The following is a 13,770-nucleotide window of genomic DNA, read 5'->3' as shown; positions in this document are numbered from 1 at the left end:
AATCAATAAGGCAACAGAGGTCCTGAATGACACAATAGACCAGTTGGGCTTAGTTGATCTACAGGACACTACATCTTAAAAAAGCAGAATGCATTCTTTTCAAGTGCCCATGGAATGGTCTCAAAACAAGCCTCAACAAATTTAAGAGAAATTATGTCAAGCATCTTTTCTGACCACAGCAGTATAAAATGAGAAATCAACTACAGAAGAAAAACGGGAAGAGAACAAACATGTGGAGACTAAACAACATGCTACTAAAAAACCAATGGGTCAATGACGAAATTAAAGAGGAAATCAGAAAATATCTTGACACAAATGAAAAAGAGAACACAGCTTTACAAATCTATGGGGATGCAGCAAAAGCAATTCTAGGAGGGAAGCTCATTGCTACACAGGTCTTCCTCAAGAAACAAGAAGAAAAACAACCTAACTACCACCTATTGATAAATAATTAGAAAAAGAAGAACAAAGCCCAAAATCAGCAGAGGGAAGGAAATAATAAAGATCAGAGAAGAAATAAATAGTTATCAAAAAAAACAAAAACACCAGTAGAAAAGATCAATGAAACCAAGAGCTGGTTTTCTGAAAAGATAAACAAAATTGATACACCTTTAGCCAGGGTCACCAAGAGGAAAGGAGAGAAGACCCAAATAAAATAAGAAATAACAACTGATACCACAGAGATATAAAAAGGTCACAAGAGAATACTACAGTTATATGCCAACAAATTGGACAATCTAGAAGAAATGGACATATTTCTAAAACATGGAGCCTGCTAAGACCGAGTCAAAAAGAAGCAGACAGTTTGAACAAACTGATCACTAGAAGTTAAACAGAATCTGTAATTTAAAACCTCCCTGCAAACAAAAGTTCAGGGCTGGATGGCTTCACCAGGGAATTCTACCAAACATATAAAGAAGAACTTATACCTGTCCTTCTCAAACTATTCCAAAAAACTGAAGAGGAGAGAACACTCCCAAGCTCATTCTATGAGGCCACCATCACCCTGATATCAAAACAAAAGACACTATAAAAAAAGAAAATTATAGGCCAATATCATTGATGAATATAGATGCAAAAATCCTCAATAAAATATTAGCAAACCAAATCCAACAATACATAAAGAAGATCATATACCATGATCAAGTGGGATTTAGGGCCACAAGGACGGTTCGTCATATGCAAATCAATGAATGTGATACACCACATTAACCAAAGGAAAGACAAAAATGATCATCTCAACAGATGCAGACAAAGCATTTGACAAAATTCAACATCATTCATGATAAAAACTCTCATCAGAGTGGGTATAGAGGGAACACATCTCAATATAATAAAGCCCATTTTTATGACAAACTGCCAGCCACACTCAGTGGTGAAAAGCTGAAAGCATTCCTGCTAAATTCAGGTACACAAGACAAGGATGCCCCCTCATGCCACTTCTATTTAACATAGTATTGGAGCTCCTAGTCACAGCAATCAGCCAAGAAAAAGAAAAGGTATCCAAAGTGGAAGGGAAGAGGTAAAACTGTCACTATTTGCAGATGACATGATACTCTGTATACAGAACCCTACAGTCTCCACCCTAAAACTACTACAACTAATAAATAAATTCAGCAAGGTTGCAGGATACAAGATTAATACACAGATATCTGTTGCATTTCTATACACTAATAAATCCCATTTAAAATCGCATCAGTAAAATAAAATACCTAGGAATAAACTTAACCAAGGTGGTGAAAGACTTATATGCTGAAAATTATAAAACACTGATGAAGGAGATTGAAGATGATTCTAAGAAATGGATGAAGAAATTGAAAGATATGTGCTCTTGGATTGGAAAAATTAATAGTATTAAAATGGCCATACTACTCAAAACAATCTACAGATTTAATGCAATCTCTATCAAAATACCCAGGACATTTTTCACAGAACTAGAACAAATAATCCTAAAATTTATATGGAATCACAAGAGACCCCAAATTGCCAAAGCAACCCCAAGAAAAAAGAACAAAGCTCCCAGACTTTAGACTATACTATAAATCTACAGAAATCAAAACAGTGTGGTATTGGCACAAAAACAGACACACAGATTAATGGAACAGAATAGCCCGGAAATACACCCATGCATCTATGGTCAGTTAATCTATGACAAAGGAGGCAAGAATATACAATGGAGAAAAGACAGTCTCTTTAACTAGTGGTGTTGGGAAAACTGAACAGCCACATGTAAAGCAATGAAATTAAAACATTTCCTCACACCATATACAAAAATAAACTCAAAATGGTTTAAAGACCTAAATGGAAGAACTGAAACCTAAAACTCCTAGAAGAGAACACAGGCTAAACCCTCTTTGACATAAATTGTAGCAATATATTCTTGGATCGGTCAGTCTCCTAAGGCAAAAGAAATAAAAGCAAAAATAAACAACTGGAACCTAATCAAACTTAAAAGTTTTTGCACAGCAAAGGAAACCTTCAATAAAATGAAAAGACAACCTACAAAATGGGAGAAAATATTTGCAAATAATGTGACTGACAAGGGACTAATATCCAAAATATACAAACAGATCATACAACTCAATATTAAAAATTCTAATCAAAAATGGGCCTAAGACTTGAATAGATATTTTTCAAAAAAAGACATACAGATGGTTAATGGGTACATGAAAAAATGTTCAACATTGCTAATTATGAGAAAAATGCACATCAAAGCAACAGCAACATATCACCTCACACTGGTCAGAATGGCTATCATCAAGGAGTCTGCAAATAACAGACGTTGGGGAGGGTGTGGAGAAAAGGGAACCCTCGTATCCTACACTGTTGGTGGGAATGTAAATTGGTGCAGCTGCTGTGGAAAACAGTATGGAGGTTCCTTAAAAAACTAAAAATAGAACTGCCATATGATCCAGCAATCCCACTCCTGGGTATATATCAGGAAAAAATGAAAACTCTAATTTGAGAAGGTACATGCACCCCAATGTTCATAGCAGCACTATTTACAATAGCCAAGACATGGAAGCAACCCAAGTGCCCATCAGCAGATGACTGGATTAAGCAATACTGCACACAATGGAATATTATTCAGTCATAAAAAGAATGAAATATTGCCATTTGCAGCAACGTAGATGGACCTAGGGAACATTATGCTTAGTGAAATAAGTCCGCTAGAGAAAGACAAATACTGTATGATATCACTTATATGTTGAATCTAAAAAATAATACAAATAAATGTATATACAAAACAGAAACAGACTCACAAACATAGAAAACAAACTTGTGGTTACCAAAGAGGAAAAGGAAGGTGGGGGAGGGAAAAATTAGGGGTATGGAACAAACTATTGTATATAAAATAGATAAGGTATTACACATTATCTTATCATAACCTATAATAGAATATAATCTGCAAAAATACTGAATCACTATGCCATACACCTGAAACTAATACAATATTGCAAATCAACTATACTTCAATAATAATAAAAAAGAATGCCTGCATTCAGGGGAACAAGACAGACATTTCTGTGCTCTAATATGCAGGCAGAGGGAAGGAAGATTTGGGGCAAACAAGTAGGGAAAATTTTGAAAAAAATCTAAAATTTAGTTTTATAACAAAAATAAGAACAAAACCAGATGGAAAGAACAGGTCAAGTTACAGAGACAGATTGTATTATCCACAGATAGTTGCACCAATATATTTCTCATCTTACATGCTCTTCTTACAATATGGTTTTGACAATCCTTCATCAGGAAGTGGGTTCTTCTTCCCCATTCCTTCAACTGGGACAGAACTTCGTAAATACAACCAATAGTATACGATGAAAGTGACTTTTAGGCCTTGGTCAAAAAAATCATTACACGTTTCACCTTGGATCACTCAAGCAGACCTGTGGAGAGAGAGGCACTGAGACCCGCAGCCTAGAGGGCAGCAACAACTTGCTGGCCAAGTGAGTCAGCCGCCTTCGAGGTCCATGTTCCAGCCATCCAGGTGACCGCATACCCAGTGGATATAGCACTAAAGCCATATGCGACTCCAAGTGAGAACTGTCCAGTTGAGCTCCTCTCAAACCAACAAAAACCATGAAAAATAAGTGATTATTGTTTAATCAACACCCAATTTGGGGGTATTTTGTTATGTAGCAGTTGATAACTATAAAGTTACCTTATCTTACTGAATACCTTTCATCTTCACGCAATGATGGGCATGAAGCAAATGTTACTTGGAGAAAGACTTGGACGCATACAAGCAGGCATGGCTGGTGCAGGCCAACTTTAAAGTCTTATTTCCATGAATACATCATATCCAGGTGCAAGTAGGCAGGTAGAGTCTAAAGGGGAATATTTAGTCTCAGGAATTTATGGCCTGTTAGTTGGACCATCAGCATGTATACTTAAAATTCAACAGGTATCATCACTGCTCAGCAAGGGAGAGGAAATCTCTGTTAAATCAAAGAGGAGATTCTTCCTAAGGTGGAATCTTTTCCCTAGGTCCTCATGATACACAAGCCTCCACTCTCTCCTAGGTGCTTTAATTCAGAGCACACCTCTAATAATGGTTTCTCCAAACCCTTAGGAGCATTTGGACCGTACTTTCCAAACAACAGTTCTAGAACATTTCTCCATAGAGGAGGTCTTTTGAAGAAAAGAGTTTAACGTGATGAATGACTTGAGCACTGGGAAGGGCTTTCGCCTTGGGGTCAAGAGATCTGGAGTCTAGCCTTGATGTACTCACTAACATGGAGTGTAACTTTCAGCAAGTCCCTTGAATTTCAGTAGTTTTCACTCTGTGAAATGGAGATTTTATCCAGTGTCTGAAGATTTTTGCAGCTCTATGACTCTGATTTAAAAGATTTCCTAGTGATAAAATGTCTCCCCAGATAATAACTATGTCTGTTCATTAAGTCTATCTGTACCCACTGAGGCATGTTTCAGCAAACTTCTAGAACTCAATAGTGCATGGCATTCAGGAATACTGAACAAATGAATCAATTAAAACAACACACAATCCTACTTCTGTTTCACAGAGGAGTGTTTTGCTGAAAGTCTTTTAGTTTTTTCATAGATATCTCCATGTTTCTTACCATTGCTTGAAAAGAATTTGTACCTTGTGCTTAGTGTTAGAATACAACACAATTCTATTTCTGTTCCGTTTCCCTCCTCTTATCACTTACCATCCCATAACATGAAGTCACCAGTCCTTGTGGTTCTCCACCCCACCCCTCCACCTGGGGCAATTTATGTTCAAGCAGTGTTGCTTTTGGGTCAGTATAGCTGAGACCATGCTTGTCTGGGTTTGTCTGTTCAGTGTTAGCCTTGAATGCCTAGCTAGCTTACGCACTGTTGGTGTGGTGGACAGGAGAGAAAGAAGAAAGTGTGAATGATGGACTTACTGAGACCCAGCTCTTGCAGCTCCGTAGTAATGCTGCCCTTGAGCAGTAATGAAAGCTGGAAGTGACTGGTACTCTCCACGTTAGAGCACTGCTAGGATACTGCCTTAAACGCCTCCTGCAGACAGATCTGCACTGCACACCAGACAGACATGGAACCAAGATTTATTAAAATTCCCTTAGCATATTTACAATTGGAAGACATGAATGCAGTTCTCTGTAGATTCCAAAAAAATAGAGTTCTATCTCTTAAATTATCAGAGGTATCAACAGATCAGGATAAATATAATCTATCACAGAGATAGAATTCTTTGAATAGACAATCTACATTTTCTAACCAATATATACTATGTACAAAAATACACTTGATGTGGGGACCAAGTAGTGTCAAGGAGGAAAACATATATATATACACACACACACACACACACGTATTTTCATTATGTACAAATCAATATTGGTTCCTTCACCCTTTCTTTTTAAAAATAAATACTTCATTTGGTTTGCAAATGACATTTACAAATTCAACTAAAGAGCATTTCTCAGCTTTGACAAAATTAAATATGCAAATTAGAAATACATATTTTTAAAAATTTAAAGGGAAAAAAATACCTGAATCCAATTAGCTTATTACCTTAAAAAATATCCAAGAGCGTGTAATGTAAGGTTTCATGTCTCTAAAGTGCCTTCTCATTTCTCAAACTGTCTTCATTATTGCTTAAAATCCTTTAAGATTACATCTACAGTTTGGTCTACTAATTAAACAGAAAAGCCAACTTTTTTCCAGGTCAAATGGTTGACTATTTAAGACATGCTTATACTTTCTTTAAGTGCTTTCAAGAGTGTAACAGTTACTGTTGATCTGAAAATAACCACAAATTGTCAACATCCTGACCCACATTCCTGAAGATGCTTGAGTCATTAGTAACAGTAAGAATTGAGGGGCGATAAAGAGCCTATGATTCAAAATGTTTGCACAGAATTCACTTCGTCCAGCAGCACAGAAAAGTTACTTGAGAGTCAACACTTGAGCCTTAAAACACATCATAGTTGGTGACCTGAACTGATTTACAATTTATGAAAAGAATGGTCCCTAATTAGTTTTAAAGTAAAAATCTCTGAGAAATTGAGAAGGACTGGAACCATGCCTCTCCTCAACCTTCTTAAAATATAAAGTAGAATAAAAAAAGAGATGTATTTTCCATCTCTTTTATGGATTTTTCCCTCTTTGCCTAAGTGATGAGGTGGTGCTGACATTAACAAGAGGCAGTCACAACACTGTGTCTCTCTTGGTCACAGCAGAGCTCCCTGTCCAAAGGGCTGGGGGATGGAGCACAGGGTGTGAGAGGAGGGAGTGAGGGCTCAGGGGGACGGACTTTCAGGTGTCTGTGGGGGAAAGGGGTGGAGAAAGCTGGGTCCTGGAGAAACTGTAAAAGTAAAGTGAGGAAAAAATCGCTGTGGGGTGTGAAGGAAGGGGAGGCTGATGCAGAAGTATTGAAAGGAGAAAAGTGAAATGAAGCTTGATGCCAAAGTGACTTTTAAACAGGCATAGAGGAAACAGGAAGGTCCATGGACAACCGACCCCATCGAAATGAATCTGAAATTCATTGGAGTTATTTCAACGAGCACAAGCCAGTCTCACTGGGGTACCTGCTTTTCCAGAACATTGTCAGGCACGGGCCAATATAAGACACTGGGCACTCCCATCCCACTGCCCTCATACATATTATGCCCTGAGCTTCCACTGAAAGGCTGCCCGTGATACAACCATGGCAACGGTCACCAGCTCCCTAACAATGCATTATATCAGCAAAACATTGCACCCTGGCCCGTTCAAATTTTCCTTCTCCCCTGTCTCCTGTTTTTCTCCATTATCCCATTGCTTGTAATCTCACAAGGCAAAATGAAGACACATAACTGCAGGGATCAAATTAATTTTAGGAAGCAGGGTCGAGGGTGTTGATAAGAAAATTAAACTCTAAAGGACTTGAAATAATTTACATTTCTGTTAGGCCTGATTCCTATTAGGATGCTGACTGACTTCACTTAAGGTTCTGGGCATTCAGGCCAGTACTGTGTTTTTCCAGGCCAAAGCACGATTCCCCTAAATCAAAGTCCAGGGGCACTCTGCTTCCATGCTAGTCTAAATTAAAATTCAATGAAAGCAAAAGACTATGATGAATCGATGACACGTTTCCTCCAAAGAATCTTAAAAATTATTCAATTTCTAACTTTAAAAGGTTCTGCCTTTTTAAGAATATCTTCAATTGTTTCTTTAAAGGAAAGGCCTTTTTTTCTTAATGCTTATATTCTTCAAAGATTATACATCCTACTAACAGTAGGGTCATATTATTTGTATCTCGAGAAATTGAAGAATTGTAGAATTGTAAAATTAATATTGGGCATAGACCTATCCCTTTGGTAGATCCCCAAATCCTATGTGTGTCACTCTGGGCAGAGAGAATTGTCACTAGACTTTCCCCCTCACCCATTGATTTGTTTCCAAAGGAAATGAACAGCTTTAGAGGATTAAGCAGAGGGCAATCTCAGTGGGTTGACACTACCTTCTTCATGCCTTGGAGGGTCAGATCTGAAGATATAAGATTATAGGTAGGGACGAGTTGCCAAGAGGAAAGGGAAAAAAGTGAGCTACTTATAGTTTGCTCAAACCTATCTAAAATGGAGATTTGGAATCTCTTAGTCTCTTACTGGGAAGAGTAGTATAATCTTTGTGTGCTATATACCCATTTTTATATACCTCATAGAAACCTGGAATTTGGAATCCATCCCAAGAGTTCCTAGAAAGCTGTGCATTCCTAAATACACCTACCGTCCATGTCATGGTGCGGTGGAGAGTAATTTCCCTTATACTCAGTGGTCTATGCTACTAGCCTCTCAGTCTGGAAAGCTGACGGAGATGAGTAAACAAAAATAGGTTTGTTTCACGAGACAAGAACGGAAGCAAGCCCTAGAAGAGAACAAGGAAGGAAAGTACGTACAGCTTTGCCAGAGATGTTGACAAACCACTGGGCATGCATGCCTGAAAACGTTAGATTTCTTACTTGATAGACTAAATACAACACACTGGCAGCTCACACTATATATGGGGAGAAGTATTCATTCTCTTTGAAGACATTCTTACAGCTTCCAAGACAAAAGAACCCCTTGGTGTCTGCACAGGTAGAATCTAGGGAAATGCTCAGCCTACAAAACAGCTTAAGGGTGGCGGAAGGTTGTTTACTCCACAGGGAAGAAGGCCAAATTGCTGTAGGAAATTGTGGGCTCATTTGCATTTTGCTAGTCCAGTGCTATCAGATTTCACACAAAGCATAAAAAAACAAATAGCCCACAGAAGTCTATGAATCAGCTCCCTGAAATGGAGAGACACTGGAGATTCTTAGTATATTTAAGAGAAGATTAAAAATAGAAAATTATATGTGCATATGGAATGTAGAATAAATTAATGGCTTTAGCTACCACTCTTATTTAAAATATTGAGATTAAATCAGCCTTCCCCAGATTATAGCATGAAGAAGACATTCATGAACAAGTACTTTATAGACATAATATGCCAGAGTTCGTTTGAGCACTGACTGAAGTGAACCATCATGCTAGAGAAGGGAAGACAAGAAGGAAAAGGTCCTCTGTTACTGTTTATCACCACGGTAGTTGGGAGAGGGGCTGGGGGTGGAGAAGAAAGGAATTGAGGATAGGATAGGATAGCTTGAGGTTATCCTGTCCTCAAGCTCCAGTGAGGACAGGATAACCTACTGAATGAGGCTTGATCTGCTGCCCTAATCTCTTCTCTGGTAGAAACTGCATGGGTGCCTTAAGAGACAGAGTAAACTTGCTGCCATTTTCGTATCTTCACATTTCTAAGTAAGTTGTCAACTACACAGATTTCCCAAATGCTAAGTTTATATCACAGTGTTGATGAAGGGTCTTGGAACAAATAAGGCTACTGAACTGGCTTCCACGTTGACACGTTAATACTCTCTTGAATTTACTGCTTCTCAGCAAAGCATTGATCCGGGAGGATTTGGTGGATTACCCACTCCTTGGGAGGGGAAAGGAAGAACTATGAAACTAAAATTAAGTGCCTCTAACAAGGTGCCAACAACTGACAGGTGTGCAGAAAGACACAAAACGAGCCTCTCAGTCACGTACAGCTGTGTAACTGAGCCCAGTGTTGCCTGGATTCAATCACTCATGGACTTATAAATACCGTTATGGGAGTCTAAAGGAGACAGACCTGCTGAGGCCTGTTCCAAAAGGTGCCTTTAAGTGACTTCTGCACCAATAATAGACCAGGTTCCAAGCAGCCAGATTATCTCCTTCCATAGCTGGAAAATGGAAACTTATTTGCATTTTGGAAAGGTTAAACACTGGCCATTTGTTTCAAATACTGTTAAGTTTGTCCACACAGACTTGTTTCTCTTGTGTTGCAGATTTCTTTATGATAACAAAGTAGCTGACATGAATGAAAATTCACTTCTTTATTCAATCCACTCTGTGTTCCTGAGGTAAAAACCTAACCTATGAAGCGTGGTATTCATGGGCTTCTGGATGCTCCATACATTTATAAACTGCTTTTACGAGAGAACGAGAGAAAGGAAATTTTCATAGTCTAGCACTTCTTTCACTATATTATACTACTTCTCTTTGTACGTGGCTTTTCCAAAAATAAACTGCTCAGAGCAATACTTGACTCCCTTGAATTCACACTCTAAAAATCGCCTGGTTTAGGCTGAAGTCTCAAGTGGGCAGTTAAGAGCTCTTACTTTGTCTACACTCATCAGCCCTCACAGCTGTTCAAATCCTTATGTGCTTAGGACTTCTATAACATTGGGTTTCACAATATGTCTGTTTTTTGTTGTTTTTGTGTGTGATTCAGGAACTAATTAATTTGTGGATTGCTAAATCTGCTAATGCTTTTTTTCCCCTTCCCCCTTTTGGTCATTTTTTTTTCTGATTAGAACAGGCAGGATCAAAGAAAAATGAAGCTGAAATCTAATGAGAGTTCTTTTTAGCAATTTTTAGACTATTTAAACTAATTTATAAAATTGGATATTTGATATTTGCATCAGGTATTTGGGGGGGAAAAAAGCTGTATTTTTTGCAGTTCTTCCTTCCCCTTAACATAGAAAGCCCCAAATTGGTTTTATCTTTGTTTGGCAAGGGTGCAGTACTACAAAAGAGATCAATTTAGAATGTCAGGCAATGAAGAGGTTCCCATGTCAATGTTACAGTCTGGTTACTGGAAAAGAGCCCGCAGGTCTGTACTGCTAATTCCCCTTTCTACACTGGCCATCTGTGTGCTGTTTGCTGTGCTAGTGTATGCAATGATCTGCGTCAGTGATACCAGGCAAGAAAGAAGCAGAAATAGAAATGAGAAAATATGATGTCCAAGAAAGCAAGAATAGAAGTAAAATGAAAATTCCTCCATACAAGTGGTATAATCTAGAGAGAGATGTGAAATCCCAGTCCAACAAGCAAATCTTTACTAAAAATACACTTACGTCTCTTTTGCTATGTCCAATCATGGTGTTGGAAGGACTATACCAATGACTTCTTCATGTTGCTGGAGGTTTCCAATACCACCAAAGAGTTTTATTCCTTCCTTTAGTTCTTCTGGGTTCTCCACCAGCAGCATAGGAGTTTATCATTTAGGGAAATGCCTTTCCTTTTAGTACTTATGAGAAAAGGAGGTGCCTACGGGAGGCTGAGCAGGTGTGCAGCTTCTACTGTTCTTACCGGGAAGAAGAGGGGGTCAGAGACCAGCACCCAATCTGGCATTCAGTTCCTCAACGATGTTGCCAATTTGTTTCGGCTAGAACATTTAAAGATGGAAGAGCACCACTGGATTTCCTTATTCTACTTCCCAGATTTCAGACCTTCTCTCTTCATAGTTCCTAGGTAGTTGCAATGAACGTTTAAAGAGGTATCACAGACAACAACCAAAGATTCAAAAGGTAACTGTTGGGCAGCAGGTCCGTCACCTGTGACCCCTGGGCCTCGACCATCAACACATCATCCATTTCTTCTTGGCCACCTCTTCCCTTCACCACACCCCCTCCCATAAGTTGCCTCTTCTTGGGTTAAAACACCATATAGCACACCTTCTCCTCACTTGATTATTGATACCTCACAGGCCTATGTTTTTAACTAACGTGTTTATATCATGCTTTCGTGTCATATATGATATACTTGTGTGCTCGATGATCATGCCAGTTACTCATGCAGGAATCTGAACTGCTATCTGCTGTGTCCTTGGATTTAATGCAGCTTGGCTAGGAAGAGAGGATGTTGTTATAAGTTAAGGTTTCTCCGAGTCTGACTAGTAGGTCAGGTGTGAGTGTCTGGTTAAACGCAGAGTAGAAATACTGGCCACTGTCCCTCTAGTGCAGTCAGGGCTATGCTTAGAGCAGCCAGAAGTGCCCACTCTGCTAAGTGGTACCCCAACTACTACTTCTCCATGAAAAGTTTGGCGACACCTGTTGGAGTTAATACAATCTCGACTGCATTTTGGATGGACTGTTCTCAGGGCCTCCAGGTTGTTTTAGATGGCCCACCTTGAACACACTCTTGTGAACCTTTACCGAGCATGAAGTCAAGTTAGAAATGAGGGTGCTGTCACAATGCAGTCCACGTGTGGACGTGGGAAGGGTGTCCAGATACCTAATGCAGGATGCAAACTGGGAGAGAATAATGGGGATCCTGCCTAGTGTAGTGATACAGTATCACTACATTGGACTCACTAGGTTTCCCCAACAGAGGTAGGCAAACGCTGCTCTTTAGAAATAGGTATTTGACTGCCAATTTCTAGTCTGTCCACTAGGATGAAATCCAACCTGGGCTGCATTTGTCTAACTCTCAAATTCAGTGTTTCCATTCATTATTCTTCAGCACTGGTTCCCTGAGAGCAATGTTTTTATAGGGTTATAAAGCCACAGTCCTGCTTCCCTCCAGTGATTTTCTTGTGAGCATCCTACGTAGAGACCTGAAGTGGGCTACAGGGACCCCACGGAGAGCCTCCTGCCGTTCTCTCCCATCAAGTCTTTAAGGAGCCATTATTAAGGATCTAGACTTCTGTTCTTCTCACTAAACTCAAAGTTGATTCCCAAGGCACGGGCAAAACAGGTGCTTTTTCTTTTGTATGATAATACTAGAAGGCCTGTCACAGAGCACAGGGTAGCTGTAAGTAGAATTTGTTTGAAATCGAGAAATTCCTTAGGTCGTCTTCACCATTAAGTGAAAATGCAGAGAAACAATCTAGGAAAGCAGTATGATAAGCTCGCTCACAAGCAACTTCTTTTAATCATGTAAGTTCTTACCTGCTCTGCTAGTTTGCTTGTCTCATCCTTCTATTTTTTGGGGAAAAAAACCAAACCATATTATTATATTCCTTTCCTCTGAACTGTTAGAAAAGGTGATTAGCACCTGCATGAATATGGCTTCATGACTTGATTTGATCCTGATTGTGCAACCTTGATTCCCCGAACGGGCATTCTATTAGACTATGGTGCTGCTTTAATTGGCCGAATCTATTATGGGGTCCCTGAGGGGGCTGATGACTAGCAGGCATGTCCTGGGTAGACACTCAGGCCCCTGGGAAGATGGGGGGGCAAGGGGCAGGCCACACGTGGCAGGCGGATGGGGAAGGGTTTTAAAGTTTCTGCTCATTAGACGGTCCTCCACCAATTGGAGGAGAAAACTTGGGCCTCTCTCCTTTCAAGGCTGAAACCTGATAGGCTTTGATCTTCATCTCAGTTCACCCCAAGGCTCCTCTCTTCTGTCCTCACAAGATAGACTAGAAGAGTGGTGGCTTAAGGAAGAAATGTTAGGAGAGAGGTCCAATTTGGTTTCCCTGTGACTCAGGAGGCAGTGGTCACATGGGCTTCCAGGGTCAGAAAAAGCTGCCTGCGTATGATATTCCACTCAAAGTTCAATATCAATGTAATCACCTTCTTCGCATTTTGATGTAAAGAACTCTTTTTCTGCCCTTAGTTTGTTGTTTTTTTTTTTGTTGTTTGTTTGTTTTTTGACGTTAAAAAATCCCTGCTTCACCATACGTCACATGCCTGTCGGTCAAGGTCATGATAAAAGGGCTGCAAGTAGCATCTGCTCTCCTGTCTAGAAACTGCCTCCTGGGGTTGGTGGGAGAGGTCCAGCCACATCCGGTCCCAGAACACGGTGTACAGCTCAGCTGTAGGTTACCAAGGTGTTATCCACGCATAGATGATTTGAGGTGTGAGATGTGCTCTGAGTGATACTGGGTCACTTGTCCAAGCAGGTGCTTTGACCTCAAATCTGTCCCCACTCAGGTATCACAGTTTCTTCTGGGACGGAAGGGGTGGAGAATCCCTAGTGGTCCAGGAAA

Source organism: Grampus griseus, assembly GCF_964374135.1.
Source record: "Grampus griseus genome assembly, chromosome: 2".
Taxonomy (NCBI): domain Eukaryota; kingdom Metazoa; phylum Chordata; class Mammalia; order Artiodactyla; family Delphinidae; genus Grampus; species Grampus griseus.
Note: the sequence above shows the minus strand (reverse complement) of the source record.